General features: G+C 34.8%; 1 protein-coding gene across 6 annotated transcripts in view; it reads left to right on the top strand.

Annotated features, from left to right (window-relative positions):
* NOL4 (nucleolar protein 4) overlaps positions 1-22,497 on the top strand; it is a 403,038-nt gene that overhangs the window by 161,501 nt on the left and 219,040 nt on the right. The window contains exon 1 of one of the 6 annotated variants that reach the window (XM_060028864.1): positions 20,177-20,201. The exons of the other annotated variants lie outside the window; for them this stretch is intronic. The gene's annotated coding sequence lies outside the window, so the exon portion shown is untranslated. Of the gene's footprint in view, positions 1-20,176; positions 20,202-22,497 lie in introns of those variants that run through there. 6 annotated transcript variants of the gene reach the window in all.

The raw sequence follows: 22,497 nt of genomic DNA, 5'->3' as shown, positions 1-22,497 counted from the left end.
CCATACAAATTTTAAGAATTTTTGTTCTAGTTCTTTGAAAAAATGCCATTGGTAATTTAATAGGGATTGCATTGAATCTGTAGATTGCTTTGGGTAGTATAGTCATTTTTACAATATTGATTCTTCCAATCCAAGAACGTGGTATATCTCTTAATCTGTTTGTGTCATCTTCGATTCCTTTCATCAGTGTCATATAGTTTTCTGAGTACAGGTCTTTTACCTCCTTACATAGGTTTATTGCTAGGTATTTTATTCCTTTTGTTGCAATGGTGAATGAGATTGTTTCCTTAACTTCTTTTTCTGATCTTTCCTTGTTAGTGTATAGATATGCAAAAGATTTCCGTGCATTAATTTTGTATCCTGCAACTTTACCAAATTCATTGATTAGCTCTAGTAGTTTTCTGGTGGCATTTTTAGGATTCTCTATGTATAGTATCATGTCATACGCAAACAGTTACAGTTTTACTTCTTCTTTTCCAATTTGTATTCCTTTTATTTCTTTTCCTTCTCTGATTGCCGTGGCTAGGACTTCCAAAATATGTTGAATAGTAGTGGTGAGAGTGGACATCCTTGTCTTCTTCCAATCTTAGAGGAAATGCTTTCTGTTTTTCACCATTGAGAATGATGCTTGCTGTGGGTTTGTTGTATATGGCCTTTATTATGTTGAGGTTTCCCTCTATGCCCACTTTCTGGAGAGTTTTTGTCATAAATGGGTGTTGAATTTTGTTAAAAGCTTTTTCTGCATCTACTGAGATGATCATATGATTTTTATTCTTCAACTTGTTAATATGGTGTATCGCATTCATTGATTTGCATATACTGAGGAATCCTTGCATCCCTGGGATAAATCCACCTTGATCATGGTGTATGATCCTTTTAATGTGTTGTTTTATTCTGTTTGCTAGTATTTAGTTGAGGATTTTTGCATCTATATTCATCAGTAATGTTGGTCTGTAATTTTCTTTTTTTATAGTATCTCTGTCTGGTTTTGGTATCAGGGTGATGGTGGCCTTGTAGAATGAATTTGGGAGTGTTCCTTCCTCTGCAATTTTTTGGAAGAGTTTGAGAAGGCTGGGTGTTAGCTCTTCTCTAAATGTTGGATAGATTTCACCTCTGAAGCCATCTGGTCCTGGACTTTTGTTTGTTGGAAGATTTTTAATCACAGTTTCAATTTCAGTGCTTGTGATTGGTCTCTTCATATTTTCTATTTCTTCCTAGTTCAGTCTTGGAAGCTTATACGTTTCTAAGAATTTGTGCATTTCTTCCAGGTTGTCTATTTTATTAGTATAGAGTTGCTTGTAGTAATCTCTTATGATGCTTTGTATTTCTGTGGTGTCCTTTGTAACTTCTCCTTTTTCATTTCTAATTTTATTGATTTGAGTCCTCTCCCTCATTTTCTTGATGAGTCTGGCTAAAGGTTTACCAGTTTTGTTTATCTTCTCAAAGAACCAACTTTTAGTTTTATTCTTTGCTATTGTTTTCTTTGTTTCTATTTCATTTATTTCTGCTCTGATGTTTATGATTTCTCTCCTTCTAATAACTTTTGGTTTGATTTTTTTCTTCTTTCTCTATCTCCTTTAGGTGTAAGGTTAGATTGTTTATTTGAGATTTTTCTTGTTTCTTGAGGTAGGATTATATTGCAGTAAACTTCCCTCTTAGAACTGCTTTTGCTACATCCCATAGGTTTTGGATCATCATGTTTTCATTGTCATTTGTCTGTAGGTATTTTTTTATTTCCTCTTTGATTTCTTCAGTGATCTCTTGGTTATTTAGTAGTGTATTGTTTACCTTACATGTGTTTGTGCTTTTTATGGTTTTTCCCCCATAATTGATTTCTAGTCTCATAGTTTTGTAGTCTGAAAAGATACTTGATATGATTTCAGTTTTCTTAAATTTACCAAGGCTTGATTTGTGACCCAAGATATGTTTTATCCTGGAGAATGTTCTGTGTGCACTTGAGAAGAAAGTGTAATCTGCTGTTTTCAGATGGAATGCCCTACCAGTATCAATTAAATCTATATGGTCTGTTATGTCATTCAAAGGTTGTGTTTCCTTATTAATTTTCTGTCTGAATGATCAGTCAGTTGGGGTGAGGTGTTAAAGTCCTCCACTATTATAGTGTTACTGTTGATTTCCTCTTTTATAGCTGTTAGCAGTTGCCTTATGTATTGAGGTGCTCCTGTGTTGGGTGCATATATATTTATAATTGTTATATCTTCTTTTTGGATTGATCCCTTGATCATTATGTAGTGTGAATCCTTATCTCTTGTAACATTCTTTATTTTAAAGTCTATTTATCTGATATGAGTATTGCTACTCCAGCTTTCTTTTGATTTCCATTTGCATGGAGTATCTTTTTCCATCCCATCACTTTCAGTCTGTATGTGTCCCTAGGTCTGAAGTGGATCTCTTGTAGACAGCATATATATGGGTCTTGTATTTGTATCCATTCAGTGAACCTGTGTCTTTTGGTTGGAGCATTTAATCCATTCACGTTTAAGGTAATTATCAATATGTATGTTCCTATGACCATTTTCTTAATTGTTTTGGGTTTGTTTTTGTAGGTCCTTTCCTTCTATTGTGTTTCCCACTTAGAGAAGTTCCTTTAGCATTTGTTGTAGAGCTGGTTTGGTGGTGCTGAATTCTCTTAACTTTTGCTTGTCTGTAAACTTTGATTTGTCTGTCGACTCTGAATGAGATCCTTGCCGGGTAGAGTAATCTTGGTTGTAGGTTCTTCCCTATCATCACTTTAAATATATCATGCTGCTCCCTTCTGTCTTGCAGAGTTTCCACTGAGAAATCAGCCGTTAACGTTATGGGAGTTCCCTTGTATGTTATTTGTCATTTTTCCCTTGTTGCTTTTAATAATTTTTCTTAGTCTTTAATCTTTGTCAGTTTGATTACTATGTGTCTCGCATGTTTCTCCTTTGGTTTATCCTGTCTGGGACTCTCTGTGCTTCCTTGACTTGGGTGACTATTTCCTTTCCCATGTTAGGGAAGTTTTCGACTATAATCTCTTCAAATATTGTCTCAGGTCCTTTCTCTCTCTCTTCTCCTTCTGGGAACCCTGTAATGAGAGTGTTGGTGCATTTAATGTTGTCTCAGAGGTCACTTAGGCTGTCTTCATTTCTTTTCATTCTTTTTTTTTAAATTCTGTTCCTCAGCAGTAAATTCCACCATTCTGTCTTCCAGATCACTTATCCATTCTTCTGCCTCAGTTATTCTGCTATTGATTCTTTCTAGTGTATTTTTCATTTCCGTTATTGTAATGTTCACCTCTGTTTGTTCTTTAATTCTTCTAGGTCTTTGTAAACATTTCTTGCATCTTCTTGATCTTTTCCTCCATTCTTTTTCTGAGGTCCTGGATCATCTTCAGTATCGTTATTCTGACTTCTTTTTCTGGAAGGTTGCCTATCTCTACTTCATTTACTTGTTTTTCTGGTGTTTTATCTTGTTCCTTCATCTGCTACATAGCCCTCTGCCTTTTCATTTTGTCTATCTTTCTGTGAATGTGGTTTTCATTCCACAGGCTGCAGGACTGTAGTTCTTCTTGCTTCTGCCGTCTGCCCTCTGGTGGACAAGGCTATCTAAGAGGTTTGTGCAAGCTTCCTGATGGGAGGGACTGGTGGTGCCTAGAGCTGGGTGTTGCTCTGGTGGGCAGAGGTCAGTAAAAGTTTAATCCACTTGTCTGCTGATTGGTGGGGCTGAGTTCCCTCCCTGTTGTTTGGCCTGAAGCAACAGCACTGGAGGCTACAGGCTCTTGATGGGGCTAATGGTGGACTCCAGGAGGGCTCATGCCAAGTAGTACTTCCCAGAACTTCTGCTGCCATTGTCCTTTTCCCCATGGTGAGCCACAGCCATCCCCCACCTCTGCAGGAGACCCTCCAGCACTAGCAGGTAGGTCTGGTTCAGTCTCCTATTGGGTCACTGCTCCTTCCCCCTGGGTCCTGATGCTCACACTACTTTGTGTGTGCCCTCCAAGAGTGGAGTCTCTTTACCCCAGTCCTGTCAGAGTCCTGCAATCAAATCCCACTAGCCTTCATAGTCTGATTCTCTGGGAATTCCTTCTCCTGTTACTGGACCCCAGGTTGGGAAGCCTGAGGTGGACCTCAGGATCTTCACTCCAGTGGGTGGACTTCTGTGATACAGTTGTTCTCCAGTTTGTGAGTCACCCACCCAGTGGTTATGGGATTTGATTCTACTGTAATTGCGCCCCTGCTACCATCTTATTGTGGCTTCTCCTTTGTCTTTGGATGTGGGGTATCCTTTTTGGTAAGTTCCAGTATTTTCCTGTCAATGATTCTTTAGCAGTTAGTTGTAATTCTGGTGCTCTCACAAGAGGAAGTGCCACTTGACTATGTTTACGTGGATCTATTTTTGGGCTCTCTGTTCTCTTTCGTTGATCTATTTATCTAATCTTTGGCCAGTACCACATGGTCTTGACAACTGTAGACTTATAGTAAACCTTTCACTTGGGTAGTGTTAGTTTTTCAACTGTATTATTCTTCTTCAAGATTGTATTGATTATTCTGAGTCTTTTGCCTTTCTATGTAAATGTTATAACAGGTTGTCTATTTTCATAAAATAACTTGCTGGAATTTTGAATGGGATTAAATAGAATTTATAGATTAATTTTGGAAAGCTGACAACAATATTGAGTCTTCCTATCCCTGAACATAGAGTATCTCTCCATTTATTTAGTTCTTCTTTGATTTTGTTCATCAGAGTTTTGTAGTTTTTCTTAAAAGGAAATTGTACATATATTGTTAAACATATACCTTAGTATTTCATTTTGAGGGCTGGATATTGCATTTTTATTTTCAAATTCCATTTATTCATTGTTGGTATATGGGAAAACAATTGACTTGTGTGTATTAATCTTCTATCCTACCACTTAAATAATCACTCAGTTCTAGGAGTTTTTTTGTGAATTCTTCAGAATTTCTACATATACAGACATGTCATCTGTAAGCAAAGAGAGTTTTATGTTTTCCTTCCCAATATGTATATATTTTACCTCCTTTTCTTGCCTTATTGCATTAACTAGTACTTTAAGTATGATGTTGGAAAGGAGAGGTAAGAGGAGACATCCTTGCCTTGTATCTGCTCTTGTGGGAAAGGTTTGAATTTTGCACCATTAAGTATGATGTTAGCTGTGTGGTTTTTTAGGTAGACTTTATCAAGTTGAGAAAGTAACTCTCTATTCCTAGTTTACTGAGTTTTTATCATGAAGAGGTTTTAGATTTTGTCAACTTTCTCTGCTTTTGTTGATATGATCATGTAATTTTTTCAATCTGTTGATGTGATAGGCTACATTCATTGACTTTGGAATGTAGAACTAACTTTGCACAACAGGGATAAATTTTACTTGGCCATGATGTACAATTCTTTTTATACTTTTTTTTGGATTTGATTTGCTGATAGTTTATTGCATCTGTGTTCATGAGAGATATTGATCAGTAGTTTTCTTTTCATTTAATGCCATTTTATGGTTTGGGTATAAGGATTATTCTGACCTCATAGAATGAATTAAGAAGTATTATCACTGTTTCTCTAATCTGAACAAGATTATACGAATTGGTTTCTTTTTTTCCAAAGACTCATATGTTTTCTTTTCTACAGTTTTATTGAGATATGATTGACATACAACACTATATAAGTTTAAGGTGTACAACATAATGATTTGACTTACATACATCATAAAATGATTATCACAATAAGTTTAGTGAATGTCCATCATCTCATATAGATACAAAATTAAAGAAATTGAAAAATAATTTCCTTGTGATTAGAGCTCTTAGGATTTACCCTCTTTACCACTTTCATATATATCATACGGCAGTGTTAATTATATTTATAATGTTGTACATTACTTCATTAGTACTTATTTATCTTATAGCTGGAATTTTTTACCTTTTGACTGCCTTCATCCAATTCCCCCTTCCCCCATGCCCTACCTCTGGGAACCACAAATCTGATATTTTCTATGAGTTTGTATCTTTTTTTGTTTTGAAGTAAAATTGAAATACAACACCATGTTAGTTACTATTATACAACATAGTGATTTGGTATAACTTTACATTTCAGAATGATCACCATAATAAATCTAGCTATGAGATGTCACTGTACAAAGATATTACATGGTTATTGACTATATTCCCCACGCTATACCTTTCATACCTGTGACTCATTTCTTTTGCAACTGGAAGTTTGTGTCTCTTAGTCTCCTTCACCTATTTGTTTCCTCCTACCACCTGTTTCCCCTCTGGCAACCACCCATTTGCTCTTTGTATCTTTAACTGTTTCTGTTTTATTTTGTTTGTTCATTTATTTTTAAGATTTCACATGTAAGTGAAATCATACAGTATTTGTCTTTCTGTGTCTGACTTATTTCATTTAGCATAATACCCTTTAGGTCCATTCATGTTGTCACAAATGGCAAGATTTTATTCATACACACACCCACACATACACACACACATACCCCACATCTTCTTTATACATTCATCTATCAGCAGGCACTTAGGTTACTGCCATATCTTTCTTGGTTCTTGGAAATAATGCTGCAAAGAATATAGGGGTAACTTCATCTTTTTGAATTAGTGTTTTCATTTTCTTTGGATAAATATGCAGCAGTAGAATTGCTGGATCATATGGTAGTTCTACTTTTAATTTTTTGAGGAATCACCATACTGTTTTCCATAGTGTCTTTACCAATTTACATTCCCACCAACAGTGTACAAGGGTTGCCTTTTCTCCTCATCCTCACTAACACTTGTTACTTGTTGTGTTTTTTATAATAACGATTCTGATTGATAGTAAGGTGACATCTCATTGTGGTTTTCATTTGCATTTCCCTGGTGATTAGTGATATTGAGCATCTTTTCATGTGCCTGTTGCCCATCTGTATGTCTTCTCTGGAAAAAATGTCTATTCAGATCTGTTGCCCATTTTTAAATCTGGTTGTTTCTTTTTTTCATGTTCAGTTGTTTGACTTCTTTGTGTATTTTGGATATTAATCCCTAATCAGATGTATTGTTTGCAGCAAGTATCTTCTCCCATTCAGTAGGTGGCCTTTTTGTTTTGTTGACAGTTTCCTTTTCCGAGAAAAAGCTTTTTAGTTTGATTTAGCCCATTTGTTTATTTTTGGTTTTGTTTCCCTTGCCTGAAGCAACATATCCAAAAAATATTGTTACGACCGATGCCAAAAAGCTTACTGCCTATGTTTTCTTCTAGAAGTTTTATGGTTTCAAGTCTTACATTTAAGTCTTTAATCCATTTTGAATTTACTTTTGTCCATGGTATGAAAGAGTAGTCTAATTTCATTCTTTTGCATCATATAGCTGTCCAGTTTTCCCAACACCATTTAGGTATAATTTCTTCATTAAATGTTTGATAGAATTCACCATTAAACCCATATGTTTTAGGATATTATTAATTATTGGTTAAATTTCATTAATCGATGTAAGCCTATTTAGTCGTCTTCTTCTTGTTTGAGTTTGGCAGCTTGTGTCTATCAAGGAGTCACTCCATTTCATCTATGTTATTAAATTTGTGGGCATAAAGTTGTTCATAATATTCTTTTATTATCCTTTTAATGTCCATGGGACCTGTAGTAATGTCCCATCTTCATTACTGATATTAGTAGAATATGCCTTTTGGGGTTTTTTTCCTTAGCCTAGTTAGAGGCTTATTGATTTTATTAATCTTTATGATGACTCATCTTTTGGTTTCATTTTTTACTGATTTCTTATTTCCAAATTCATTGATTTCTGTTGTAGTTTTCTTCTTCTTCTTCTTCTTCTTCTTCCTTTGGATTTAATTTTCTCTTCTTTTTCTAGTTTCCTAAGGTGGAAACTTAGATTATTGATTTTAGATTGTTCTTTCCCAATATATTCATTTAATGCTATAAATTTTACTCTAAGCACTGTTTTTGTTGCATCCCCCAAATTTGGATAAGCTGTGTTTTCACTTTCGTTTAGTTCAGATTATTTTAAAATTTCTCTGGAGGTATCTTCTTTGACCCACCTGTTATTTAGAAGTATGTTGTTTAATCTCCACATGTTTAGTATGTTGTTTAATCTCCACATGTTTAGGTATCTTCCTGTTATCTTTCTGCTATTGATTTCTAGTTTAATTCCATTGTGGTCTGAGAGCATCCATTGTATAATTTCTCTTGTTTGAAAAGTCTCAAGGTGTGTTTTATGGTCCAGAGTGTGATATATCTTAGTGTATACTCCATGTGAGCTTGAGAAGAATGTATGTTCCACTACTGTTGGATGAAATAATCTCTAGATGTCAGTTATATATAATTAATTGAGCAGTGTTGAGTTCAACAACGTCCTTACCAATTTTCTGGCTACTGGATCTGTCCATTTCTGAGAGAGGGATGTTGAAATCTTCAACTATGATAAAGTATTCATCTACTTCTCCTTGCATTTCTACCACTTTTTGCCTCACATAATTGGACACTCTTTTGTTAAGAACATACATTTTAAGACTTGTTATGTCTTCTTGGAGAAGTGACCTCTTTATCATTATATAATGCCCTTCTTTATCCCTGATAACCTTCCTTGCCTTGAAGTCTGTACTTCTTGAAATTAATATAGCTACTCTGCTTAATTTTGATTCTTATTAGCATGATAATATTTTATTATCTGTGCTAAACACAGAACCCAACAGTATATTTTCTGTAAGAAATTTACTTTAAATATACTGTTGGGTTCTGTGTTTTTTTTAAATTGAAATATAGTTGACTTACAGTATTATGTTAGTTTCAGGTGTACTACATAGTGATTTGACATTTCTGTAAGTAACAAAATGATTGCGGGGACAAGTCTAATAATTATCTGTTTTAAACACAATTACTACAATATTATGGACCATATTTCTTATGCTGTATATTATGTCCCATGGCTTGTTTATTTTATAACTGGAGTTTTGCAGCTCTTACTTCCCTTCATCTGTTTCACCCAACACCTTACTCCCCCACCCCCAGCTGATAAACACACATTTGTTCTCTGTATCTATGAGTCTTTTAACACTTTGTTTTATTTGTTTCTTTCCTTTGTTTTTTAGATTCCACATACAACTAGGATCTTACAGTATTTGCCTTTCCCTGCATGACTTATTTCACTTAGCAAGATCCACCCTCTAGATACATCCATGTTGTACTTCTCATTTCTGATATTGGTAATTCATGTATTTTTATTATTTTCATTAACAGTTATTCCAAAGGATTATGAATTTTATTAATATTGTCAAAGAACCAACATCAGCTGTGTTGCTTATTCTCTATATTTTGTATGCTTTCCATTTAAATTATTACCCCTTTTAAGTTTTAATGATTTACTTCATTCTGCTTAGTTTGCATTTGTTTTTCTTTTTCTAGCTTCTTAATTTTAAACTCTTCATTGTTAATGTGAACATTGAAAACTATATATTTCTATTTAAGTGCAGCTTTAGCTTCTTCATGTGTGTTTTGGTACATTTTGTTACATATTAATTAAGGTTAAAATATTTTAAAAATTTCCTCGCGATTTCTTATTTGACTCATGTTTTAACTAGAAGCGAGTATTCAGTTTCCAAATCTCGGAGGATTTGTTTGTTTTTTTTTTTTAGATTTTTAAAAGTGTTTTTGTATGATGTTCATACTTTTGAATTTATTGAGACTTATTCCACAGTTCAGAATACGATTTGACTTGTGAAAGTTTCACATGCACCTGAAAATAAGAATATTCTGTAGTTGTTTTTGTGATATTCTATATATGCCAATTAAGTCATCTTAGTTAATAGTGTCATTCAAATATAAACCCTCACTGATTTTTATCTACTTGTTTTTCTGTCATTTTACTATTTACCTCTCTTTTTCTTTATATTTAAAATAGCTCTGTATAACACCATACTGTTGAATGTCCCCTACTGCCTTTCTCGATAGATAGATAGACAGATCAATTGATCTAAGTATATATCTCCAGCCTGACAATATCTTTTAATTGGAGGATTTTTAGTTCTATTTTTAACTGGTTTTTGTGTGTGGTTATCTAGAAATTTCAATATGTATCTACCTTACTATAGCACAACTCGAATTCATACTTTACTGTTTTATTTTTAATGTAAGAATTTTAAAATTATATATTTCCAGTTGTTCCCTTTCTTTGTGCTATTGTTTTCATGTTTCACTTCATAATTTATAAACTCCATGTTCATAATACTATTTTTGCTTTTAATAGCCTTTTATAGAAAGTAAGAAATATTGAAAATAGTCATTTGTATTTCCTATATATTTATAACTTCTTTCAGTTTTCTTTTAGGCTGAGTTTCCATCTGGAATTATTTACCTTCATACTGAAGTATTTACTGTATTATTTTTGTTGTGTAGATGCTGCTAGTGACAAATTCTCTCGCCTGTTATTTGTTATATATATATCTGTATTTTGCATTCATTTTTCAAGGACAGTTTTACTGATGGTAGAATTCTAGATTACAAGTATTTTTCCCTCCAGTACTTTAAAGATTGTTGTTCTGGGTTGAATTGTTTATTATGTGTTGTCAGCAGTCACTCCTGTTCTGTACATTAGGTGGAAATAAATGAAGACCAACTAAATAAGAACAGGCCGTGGCTATTTATTCAGAACTTGTTATAATAAGAGTCAGCCACCATCACTCATGTTTGACAGAGACTCAGAGGCAGAGAGAAGAGATGGAAAGCTTTATAATGAAAAAAAGGAAAGGCTTCACATATGCCCTGATCGGAAGCTATTGGCATGTAGAAGCTGGAGGTGGGCTAACTAAAAGTGGTACATCCTATGAAAGTAGTTAGGGGTGCATAGGGCTTTCTCTGGTTGGTCCTAAGTTGGGCATGGGGACAAAAATTAGGGAAGCTGTCAGTAATTAATCAAGTCCTGGCCATTTTAAGGCAATTGTTACTAGGGTTATTGTTTACTAGGGTTATTAGGCTGGTTGCTAGAGATAGTTGTCTGACTTCCTACAAGTCTGACTTATTGAAAGTAGGCTGACTTCCTGGTCTAGTTACCATACAAAATAGGTTGGTTTCGTGGGATGGTTGCTGCAGATGTGGGTCAGAGTTCTATTTTTGTATTTGGCCTGGTCATTGCCCATTTGAATGTTCATTCTCTCAGTTATGTGTATTTTGTCTCTGTCTTCTTTTAAGATTTTCTTTTATATTTGGTTTTCAGCAGTTTGCCTGTGATATGCCCAGGTGTGTGTGTGTGTGTGTGTGTGTCTGTGTGTGTGTAAGTTCTCATTAGGATTTGTTGAGCTTCTTAGATCTGTGGGTTGAGATTTTTCATCAGTTTCTTCAATTTTTATACTTTTATTTTCCAAAAAAAATTTAGTCCCATTTCCTCTCTTCTCTCCTTTTGATATTCCAGTTGTAAAATTGCATGTTGCACTCATCCAAAGACACTGTATTCTCCAATTCCATAATTTACATTTGATGTTTTTTTAGAGTGTCCAATTTTCTACTGAAATACACTATCACTTTACCTGTTATATCAATCTTTTGCTGTAAATTTTTTTCCACATATTATTAATGATTATTTTAAAGTCCAGGCATGCTAATTTCAATAACTGATTTATCTGTTGATCTTCTATTTACTTTGCTTTCCCTTTATTATGGGTAAAATTTTCCTTCATATATCTTTTAAAGTTTTATGGTATTCTGGACATTGTTGTAAAGGAGTGGTTGAAGTATACCATTTTATTGTTTTATTTCCCAGGTAATAAAGTCTCTTCCATTGTCTGGTGGTTAGGGTAAGGGACTAGCCATTCCAAATTCCTCTTATGGCTGAGCCATAGTTTTAAATATACTGAGTTCATCTTTGATTTGTCAAACCCCTAACCTCCCAGGAGTTTTTCATCTTGTCAGTACTCGGACTGAGAGGAGAGTGTATTGTAGTCACAAGTATGTTTGTTTACTATTGGGTTCCAATTGCAAAGTGTTTTGGAATACAATTACTGCAAGAATGCTTAGGAATAAGCAATTTCTCTTTGCATTGTTTCCCCTTGACTGCTGCTCTTGGTAAAATTTGGGGAGAGGAGGAAGGAGAATTGACATCCTAAGGTATTTTTTATATTTGGGGCTATTTTCAGTTTATAAAACCATTCTGCCAGACCAAATCGTCATCTTGTCTTGGCTGATTTCTCTTCATCCCTGCGAAGTCTCTCCATCTGTAGCAGGTCTGCTCCTCTACTGTCCATCCACATTCATGTCCACTACCGTGAATGGAAGCTGTAGTAACTCTTTTCTCATCTCCTGTTTTTCCTTCTGTCTCACTGGCATTATTCTCAGTTTGTTCCTTAATTTTTTGTTAGTTCTCCTATGTCATAAACTTGCAGTGCCTTGTAGCTCAGTTTTTAAATATTTTGTTTTCTGTGTGCAATTATTCCTATGGTGATGTCGTCTAGACTTGTCTTTCCATATCATCAGTGCACTGATGACTCATAGTTAAATCTTCAAATCAGACTTCTACCCTGAACCCCAGACTTGTATTCCCAATAGCCTATTTGACATTTCCAATTGAGTTCAAAATAAACATCTTAATACATCCAAAATGGAACTTTTCTCCACAAAATAATAAACAAATAAATAAAACCTACTCCACCTGCAGTCTTTTCCACCTCAATGGTAATTCCATCTTTCAAGTTGCTCAGACCAAAATACTTAGAGTCATCTATTGCTTCCTTCTTTTTATAATACTCAGCATGCTGTCAATCAGAAATTTTGCTGGTTCTTCCTTTCATCTTTAGATCATATCCAAAATCTGAACAGTTATCTCCATTTCTAAGTCTACCATCCTTGTCCAAACCATCAACATCATTTGCCTGGCTTATTAAAGTAGCCTCAGACCTAGTCTCTCTGCTTCCATTCTTGTCTCCTCTCCTATCCTACATTATATTCTCAACCTGGGTGATCTTTTTGAAACTTGAGTCAGATCATGTCACTCTTGCTCAAAACCCTTCAGAGGCTTCCCCATCTCTCAGTGTAAATTTTAAGTTCCTTTGTATGTCCTAGCTGTAATGACCTCTGTGCTGTACCTCAAACATGCCAGGTATACAAGGGCCTCGGGGTTCTCTGTGATTGTTGTTAACTTTATCTGAGAGTCTCGTATCTGCATTGCTTGCCCCATTGCCTCTTTTGAGGATTTGCTCAAATATCTTCCCAGTGAGGTCTTAAAAACCAATTTATTTAAATTGAAAATCCTATACAACTCCTCCACTCTATTTTGCCATGTAACACTATTTTCTTCAACTATATGTAACTTACTTTAGTATTTTGTTTTATTTTCTTTCCTCCCCCATTGGAATATAAGTGGGGTAAAAGAGGTTTTTTTCCCTGTTTTGTTACTGCTGTATACATAGAATAATGCTCGACACATAGAGGTATTTAAAAATGAGTCTATGTTTTACTAGCTGTTTTTTTCTAACTTGGCTGTTGATTCATATTGCCAACCTGAGTCTTTACACAGTGACAATCTAAAGATGAAGAGGTTTCGTTGCTTTACAGTGGCCCCCTTGTCCCCTTCATATTATCTTATATTAATTGTGCTAGAGTTTGGGGATTATTGTTACAGTTAGAATAGAAAAAGCAAACACAATTTTCTTGAATGAAGGTTAAGTGTTACCCTCAGAAAAGGAACATATATTTGTATTCCATTCTCAAAAAAACTGCTTTGTAAATGTTAAAGCACTTTTCAAATATAAGGAATTAAAATATTTTGCATAGTAGACAGCTTTGGAATATTTTAGTACTGATTTGACACATCAGCTCTTCACTGGCAACTACATGCTGCTTCTAAATGTTGTGGGGCCTACAATGTAAGTTTGAACGTTCAAATTCCATGTAAATAATTTAATACTTTTATAACAATGTTCCAAAATAATTTTTCCCTTTATAGCAAATTCAAGGATACTTGAATTCATAGTGATACCTATAACCATATTTTAATCAGGTGTAAAGACTCTTAAATAATTGGGGGAAAAGCAGAAATTGAAAAAAAAAAAAAGAGTAACTGCTCATGCTTAAGAATAGCAATAAAGAACTTCGCATTTTAATGTAATGAAAAGATAAAAATCTCTTGAGCGATATTTTGATAATTCTCGAGACAGACTCATCTAGAAAAAAATATTTTAATTTTGAAGTAAATAAAAAGGTTTGTCACAAATTTGTCTTCCTTTTTAGATGAATTATTCACAACCATTATTTTAAAAATTTACACAGGCATTACTTTGAATCTCCATGTAACTATCTCAAAGCAGAGTTCAAAAATGTTATTTTTATTGTTAAAATATACAGTTGAAATCAATTCATCCTAAGAGTCTGCCTATATATTTTTCCCCAAAAAAGTATGTTTTTTTAAAATTTACTTTTTTAAAAACTGAGATATAATTGACATATAGCATTATATTAGTTTCAGGAGTTCAACATAATAATTTGATATTTGTATATGTTATGAAATGATCACCATAGGAAGTCTAGTTAGCAACCATCATCACACATAATTACAAATTTTTTTTGTTGTGATGAGAACTTTTAAGGTCTACTTTCTTTCTTCAGATATTCGATGTAGTGTTAACTATAATAACCATGCTGTACATTACAACCCCATGACTTTTATTCAATATTAAGAAAAAAAATCATAACACAAAACTGTATAGTGCTTATGATTTCAATCATCTGTTTAAATACATTTGATATCTTTATAGATTTTTAAAAAACATCTTTATTAGAGTATAATTGCTTTACATTGTTGTGTTAGTTGCTGCTGTATAACAAAGTGAATCAGCTATACATATACATATATACCCATATCCCCTCCCTCTTGCATCTCCCTCCCACCCTCCCTATCCCACTCCTCTAGGTGGTCACAAAGCACCAGCTGATTGCCCTGTGCTATGTGGCTGCTTCCCACTAGCTAGCTATTTTATATTTGGTAGTGTATGTATCTCAATGCCACTCTCTCACTTCATCCCAGCTTACACTTCCCCCCTCCGTATCCTCAAGTCCATTCTCTACGTCTGTGTATTTATTCCTGTCCTGCCCCTAGGTACTTCAGAAACTTTTTTTTTTAATTCCATATATATATGTGTTAATATACGGTATTTGTTTTTCTCTTTCTGACTTGCTTCATTTTGTATGACAGACTCTAGGTCCATCCACCTCATTACAAATAACTCAGTTTCACTTCTTTTTATGGCTGAGTAGTATCCCATTGTATATATGTGCCACATCTTGTTTATGCATTCATCTGTTGATGGACACATAGGTTGCTTCCATGTCCTGGCTAATGTAAATAGTGCTGCAATGAACATGTTTGTACATGACTCTTTTTGAATTATGAAATTTTCAGGGTATATGCCCAGTAGTGGGATTGCTGGGTCGTATGGTAGTTCTCTTTTTAGTTTATTAAGGAACCTCCATACCATTCTCCATAGTGGCTGTATGAATTTACATTCCCACCAACAGAGCAAGAGGGTTCCCTTTTCTCCACACCCTCTCCAGCATTTGTTGTTTCTAGATTTTTTGTTGATGGCCTTTGGACTAGTGTGAGGTGATACCTCACTGAAGTTTTGATTTGCATTTCTTTGATGATTAGTGATGTTGAGCATCCTTTCATGTGTTTGTTGGTAATCTGTATATCTTCTTTGGAGAAATGTCTATTTAGGTCTTCTGCCCATTTTTGGATTGGGTTGTTTGTTTTTTAAATATTGAACTGCATGAGCTGCTTGTACACTTTGAAGGTTAATCCTTTGTCAGTTACTTCATTTGCAAATATTTTCTCCCATTGTCAGGGTTGTCTTTTCATCTTGTTTATGGTTATCTTTGCTGTACAGAGCTGTTAAGTTTCATTAGGTCTCATTTGTTTCTTTTTGTTTTTATTTCCATTTCTCTAGGAGGTGGGTCAAAAAGGATCTTGCTGTGATTTATGTCACAGTGTATTCTACCTATGTTTTCCTCTAAGAGTTTTATAGGGTCTTGCCTTACATTTAAGTCTTTAATCCATTTTGAGTTTATTTTTGTGTATGGTGTTAGGGAGTGTTCTAATTTCATTCTTTTACATGCAACTGTCCAGTTTTCACTGCACCACTTATTGAAGAGGCTGTCTTTTCTCCATTGTATATTCTTGCCTCCTTTATCAAAAATAAGGTGACCATATGTGCGTGGGTTTATCTCCGGGCTTTCTATCCTGTTGCATTGATCTATATTTCTGTTTTTGTGCCACTACCATACTGTCTTGATTACTATAGCTTTGTAGTATAGTCTGAGGTCCAGGAGCCTGATTCCTCCAGCCTTATTTTTCTTTCTCAAGATTGCTTTGGCTGTGTGGGGTCTTTTGTGTCTCCATACAAATGTGAAATTTTTTGTTCTAGTTCTGTGAAAAATGCCACTGCTAGTTTGATAGGGATTGCATTGAATCTGTAGATTGCATTGGCTAGTATAGTCATTTTTGCCATGTTGATTCTTCCAATCCAAGAACATGGTATATCTCTCCATCTGTTTGTATCATCTTTAATTTCTTTCAGCAGTGTCTTATAGTTTTCTGCATACAGGTCTTTTGTCTCCTTAGGTAAGTTTATTCCTAGGTATTTTATTCTTTTTGTTGCAATGGTAAATGGGAGTGTTTCATTAATTTCTAGTTTCAGATTTTCATCATTAGTGTATAGGAATGCAAGAGATTAATTTTGTATCCTGCTACTTTACCAAATTCATTGTTTAGCGCTATTAGTTTTCTGGTAGCATCTTTAGGATTTTCTGTATGTAGTATCATGTCATCTGCAAACAGTCACAGCTCTACTTCTTCTTTTCCTATTTGGATTCCTTTTATTTTTCTTCTCTGATTGCTGTGGCTAAAACTTCCAAAACTATGTTGAATAATAGTGGTGAGAGTGGGCAACGTTGTCTTGTTCCTGATCGTAGAGGAAGTGGTTTCTGTTTTTCACCATTGAGAACAATGTTGGCTGTGGGTTTGTCATATATGGCCTTTATTATGTTGAGGTAAGTTCCCTCTATGCCTACTTTCTGGAGGGTTTTTATCATAAATCGGTGTTGAATTTTAGTGAAAGATTTTTCTGCATCTATTGAGATGATCATGTGGTTTTTCTCCAATTTTTTAATATGGTTTATCACGTGGATTGATTTGCATATATTGAAGAATCCTTGCATTCCTGGGATAAACCCCACTTGATCATGATGTACGATCCTCTTAATGTGCTGTTGGATTCTGTTTCCTAGTATTTTGTTGAGGAATTTTGCATCTCTGTTCATCAGTGATATTGGCCTGTATCTGATCTATTTTAGAATCCCTAGTTATTATATAGTCACTTTGCTTTATTATATATTAACACCATAAAAATGATATGAAAAATATTTTTGTACATTGAGTACATATCCTATCGCAGATATTACGTTAGGAACAGGGGGACAAAGATGAGTAATATTTAGTGTCTCGCTTCCAAATCCTAAATATTACCCAACATTTAAGTAGCATTTTCTCTTGCTGGGCATTCTCATGAGAAATTTATGTATACTTACTTCTTGAATTTTTATAAGAATTCCATGAGATAAGTACTATTATGCTATTGTTTTCCACATTTGAAAGGAGGAATCTGAGGCACAGAGAGATTAGTCATATAGTTTGTCATTGGAGTCTGTGCTCACTGTCCAGCTAAAGTCTAGAGGCTGTATCTAAGCCTTTCTACAAAAGGGGGCTGCTTAGAAAAAAATGGATTTTGTCCCACTCTTTGCCCCCCTTCCATGGGCTCTAGTGTCTTAGCCTCTTTCCTCAGAACTGCCTTGGTGTCCATCTTCAAGATGAGTTTTCAGAAAAATGCTCTCTCCCCTACTCTTCCCACCAGCTTTCCCTAAGATAAACATTGTTATAGTTTAACAGATATACTGATATTTTGTTGAAAAACAGGGGCTCAAAAAATAATACAGTGGAGAAAATGATAAACTTCTAACAGCTGTGGTTGCTGGCATTCATATAAGCTTGGTTGGTTATAACTTGCAAAATTCAAATCTAAGTTGTGACACTTTCAGCATGACCTACTTTTAAAAAACTTTTTAAAAATAAATAATATTGTCTTTTGGGGGTAGGGGAGCTGGAAAATACATAGCATGATTGATTTCCAGGTAGTTAGTCTTAAAGGAATAGCAGATGGTAAACATTAGCTATTAGAGCAGGAAATTATTTCTTCACCATATTTTTTTGAGCTAAGAGATTCTTTAGGAATAAGTAATTCTGGTTGGTTGATTTTGAAAGTAAACCATATGTTGTTTACATGCTTTGGCATTTATCCAGTTTCCCTGAAGATGAGACTGAAAATGAAAAAAAACAACAGCCTGTTACTAATTAGATAATAATGAACATAATGAAAATAGGTGCCATAAGTTTTTGAATTATGAGAATGTATTTTCAGAACAAGCTCTGGGGGTAGGATCCTGGGGGGGAAGAGTTCTGCATATACCTATGAGGTGAGTACATACGTGTCCTGGAGATATATCCCAAGGTACACATTAAACACATTTAACTGTTATTTCTTACTATGTTAGAAATCAAAACCACAAATCAAAATGAGTTTTCAAATGCCCTGTTCATTTGATATGAATTACTAAATGTAAATATCTGTGTTATTTGCAATATTGATGTTCTTGTTAATATCTTAGAGCATTTCATACATATTTGGGTGGTAAACAAGAAATAACTAAAGACAGCCTGATGATTTTCCTAGAAAACCAGTAGGACCTTGAATGTTTTGAACCTGTAGATTCCCTCACCTCTGAGTGACAGCAACATCCGTAGGTCCTGTTTCCCCTCTTTACTGGAAAGAGTAGATGTAGATGATGCAGATTCTATTGCTTCAGCCACAAAGGGGAGTAATCACAGCTTCCTGTGGGGGAAGGGTGGTGGTTAGTAAGAGCTGCTCCTGACATAAAGGACTGAGAAATGAAAAGGATAATGGGGAAATCAAGGAGTAAAAAAGACAGTGTGGATGACTCCCTGGGTGAAATCCTCATTCACGGTGGTAGTAAACTGAACCTTGGCTGCAGAGGGGAAAACTGGCCCTGTGTCCTTTCCCTTCCAGTGAAGGAAATGGATGTGTTTGAATGCACAGGAATGTTTCTGAAGAAAAATGAATATTCAAAATAGGACACAATTAGGGCAGTTCAAATGCATTAATGACTATTTTAAATATTTAATAATGTATATGTTAATTATTTTCCAAAAATATAACTGCTGTTTGAAAATGATATATAAATCTGCCCTCATACAGTATGACCTGATACTAGATCTCTTCTGCTGTTGCAAAGACAGTTAAATTCCACTGATGATTATTTTTCTTAATGATTAATGCTTATTGTGATTATTCTCTAGCTAATATATGTATGCAAAATGTAGCTGCAAGGATTTGCTTATGTTAGCATATACCCTCCCCCACCCTGAAACCTCCAGGCTCCAGACGTTTATGCTGGAGAGAGAAAATGGATGTGTGTGTGTGTGTGTGTGTGTGTGTGTGTGTGTGTGTGTGTGTGTGTGTGTGTGTGTGTATCTACCCTTCAAGTTGATACAGTGGTGATGATATACAAACAACAAAAAAAGATAAAGCCTTCCCCTTGATAATGCCGTTCGCAACATACTAATATCATTTTAGAAAAACTTAGAGTAAGGAGGATGATTTAAATTTAAGAGAGGGCAGTGTTTTAAAAGAGCTATACAGAGCATTTAAAATTGGAAATTTAATATAACCAAGAATGGCACTTTTATTAAAGAGTGCTGTGATCTTCCAGCCATGCTCTTAACCAGTGATCACCCCGTAGCAAAATGCATAGATAATCAGCAACCTAGCCTGTCAGTAAACTTGTTGGGGGATTAAATCCTAAAGGAAGGAGCCCATAGCCCTGGAGGAAAACTGAGTGAATGTTTCCCTGAGTCTTTGAAGGCTCATCTCCGTAGTCCCACTGCTAGAATGTGCTCTGTTGTCATAGCAACACCATCTCCTGCTTCATACAGGAAAGATTAGCTCTTACTGTGCAGAGGAGAGAATTTAGGGGAAGTCAGACTAATCCCTGGGTGCACTTGGAGAGAAAGGTTGGACCTCGCCTGAGGGATGCTGTCTCTGCCATGATAGAATTGGCCTGCCACAGACACTGGTATTTAAGTTGAAGAGCAGAATTCACAGTAAGTGTCAGCTCCTCCAGAGTAGAATATTGATGAATGAGGTTTGTCTAAGTCTTGTTGAAGACTGTCCCATGCAGCAGTAGAAGGACAGCAGGAGACTCTGATGAGACTGCCAATGTTTTCCTAGTTTAGATGGTATTTAAAGGATTGACCACATCAGGAATTGAGGAAAAATTTTAAATACTTTTGAAATGTCCATCTAAAATCCTGGGAGCAAGTCAAAATTAGATAGGAAAAAAAAAATATATATATATATATATATATATATATGTATGCATTATATGCTTTGGGCATTTAATTTATTTACCCTAGGTTTTTGTGCATTTAAAATTTCATTGTGAGAAAGAAAAAGAAACTCATGAAAAAACCAATATGTCTAAGCAGGTGTGTTTCTTCAACACTCAAAGTGATGAGAATTCATTTTAGGATTGTAAATGTTCTTTTTCTGTTATGCATACATTTTTTGAAAATATTTTTAGATGCATACAAGTGGTAGAGTTCTTTTAAGGTAGTTATAAAATTATAAAAAGGTATTCATTGGGTAAGATTAATTTATTTAAGATTAATTTATTTAGCTTTTCTATTTGAGCTGCTACTTCAACTTCTCAGCATAAAGCATGTGCGATGTGTAAATCTTTCAGGATTTTCTGTTGCTTGCCTCAGATGGATTTTGTTCTGGGGGGCTGTCTATATGGATTTATTTAGATTTTTTTCCCCCTTGGTTGAATTTGTACATTTTTTGTGCAGTTAGTAAGGATTGCATGTATTCCAGCTAAAGTGCTGGGAAACCTTGTTATGGATTTGAAATGTTTGATTTTAATAGCTATTGTGGAGATGCCCAGTCTTTCAAAAACTTAATTACTTCAAAGTACACTTTAATCCACATCCGAAAATTAAAATATTCTTTTCCAAAAATATACAGATTTTACATATGATATTACTAATATGTAAACTGAGTGGTTTTGACTATCAGTGTGTATTACCCTGAAAGTATATATGTTTTTTTATTTAAAGCATTCATGGTAAAAACTGTATCATGCTGTGTTCATCATGTTTTTCAGATGTTTTGATTGTGACCATATATGTATAGTGTGTATTTAGAAAGTGAGTTTTGTTTCCCATGGACCAAATCCTAGGCTACTAATGTACTAGCACACTACAACTACCATCACAGTCTATGCTAAATATAGCCATTATCATAAAAAATATTTAATTGCCATTTGATATGTGCTGCTTTATCAGAATGAATGAGATTTAGGTGTTGCTGGAAAAGCAGTGCACGGATCACACATATACTGCTTTTCTCTTAAACTTAATGCTGGAATAGACTACATGTCTTAGATTTAAAGGAGCAATTATATTAAAAGGCTACGTAAAATTATTCTCTTCATGTGTCAGGAAAAACACACAAAACCCTAAGGGTGGTACTTGGCTCTATAGCATTCAACTTGTCACCATGCAGAAGCCTGGTGCTCTCAAGAAAATGGAAACAAAGCAGGAAGTCAGGAACCCCTTTCATTAAAAGATTGCAAATTATTCCAACAACCTCTTTTCTATGATTTCTATCACTCGTTCAGGGTAGGACCCTTAAAAATCACAGAGAGGAAAAGCAAATTTGCTGTTCTCCCCCCAACCCCCATCCTCAACGCCCAGCCCTGCAGAAAGCAAACTAGAGTTACTTATCTCTCTTCATAGACATTGGGCAAAAGTGAGCAAACCAATGAATGACCTTATGCTAAAAAGAGAGAAACTTCAGGTCTACTATATGATGCTAAGCTCAGAATGAATAGAACAGTACTGGGAAAGAAGAAGGATGGCTAATAAAAAATGGGCACCATTTACTGAGATAACAGAATGAAATGTACAAATATATAATTGAATAATAATTGAAAAGTCAAGGACTTAGTCCATTCACAACCTTAACCAATGTTTTTTTGAGAGGTATTCTTAACCAGTGTAAAGAAAAACCCTCAAAACTTGTTATATCACTTAGAATTTTCCATTTCCTGTGTTCTGTGGTTGTTGTTATTATCATCATCATCATCATCATTATTTTAGAAATACAGTAGTGATTGAACTGGACCCAGATGCTGTAGGTTGAAGACTAGTGGGAATTTGTCACATCCCTGAGGCAGGGTTTGCTTTGGGCTCTGTCTGTCAAGGTCTTGCTTGGAGAGGGAACAGGTCATCCTCCAAAGCCTAATTATTTCCTTGAAAGGTACTGCTTCAGGAGTTTTTGAAAGAGCGAGTTGCTCCATCCTTGAACAGGAGTCAGAGGTTTGAAATGTCATTTGGA

The sequence above is a fragment of the Delphinus delphis genome, chromosome 13 (genome assembly GCF_949987515.2).
Source record: "Delphinus delphis chromosome 13, mDelDel1.2, whole genome shotgun sequence".
Taxonomy (NCBI): domain Eukaryota; kingdom Metazoa; phylum Chordata; class Mammalia; order Artiodactyla; family Delphinidae; genus Delphinus; species Delphinus delphis.
The sequence above is the reverse complement of the archived record's forward strand: the minus strand, read 5'-3'. Positions and strand labels throughout refer to the sequence as shown.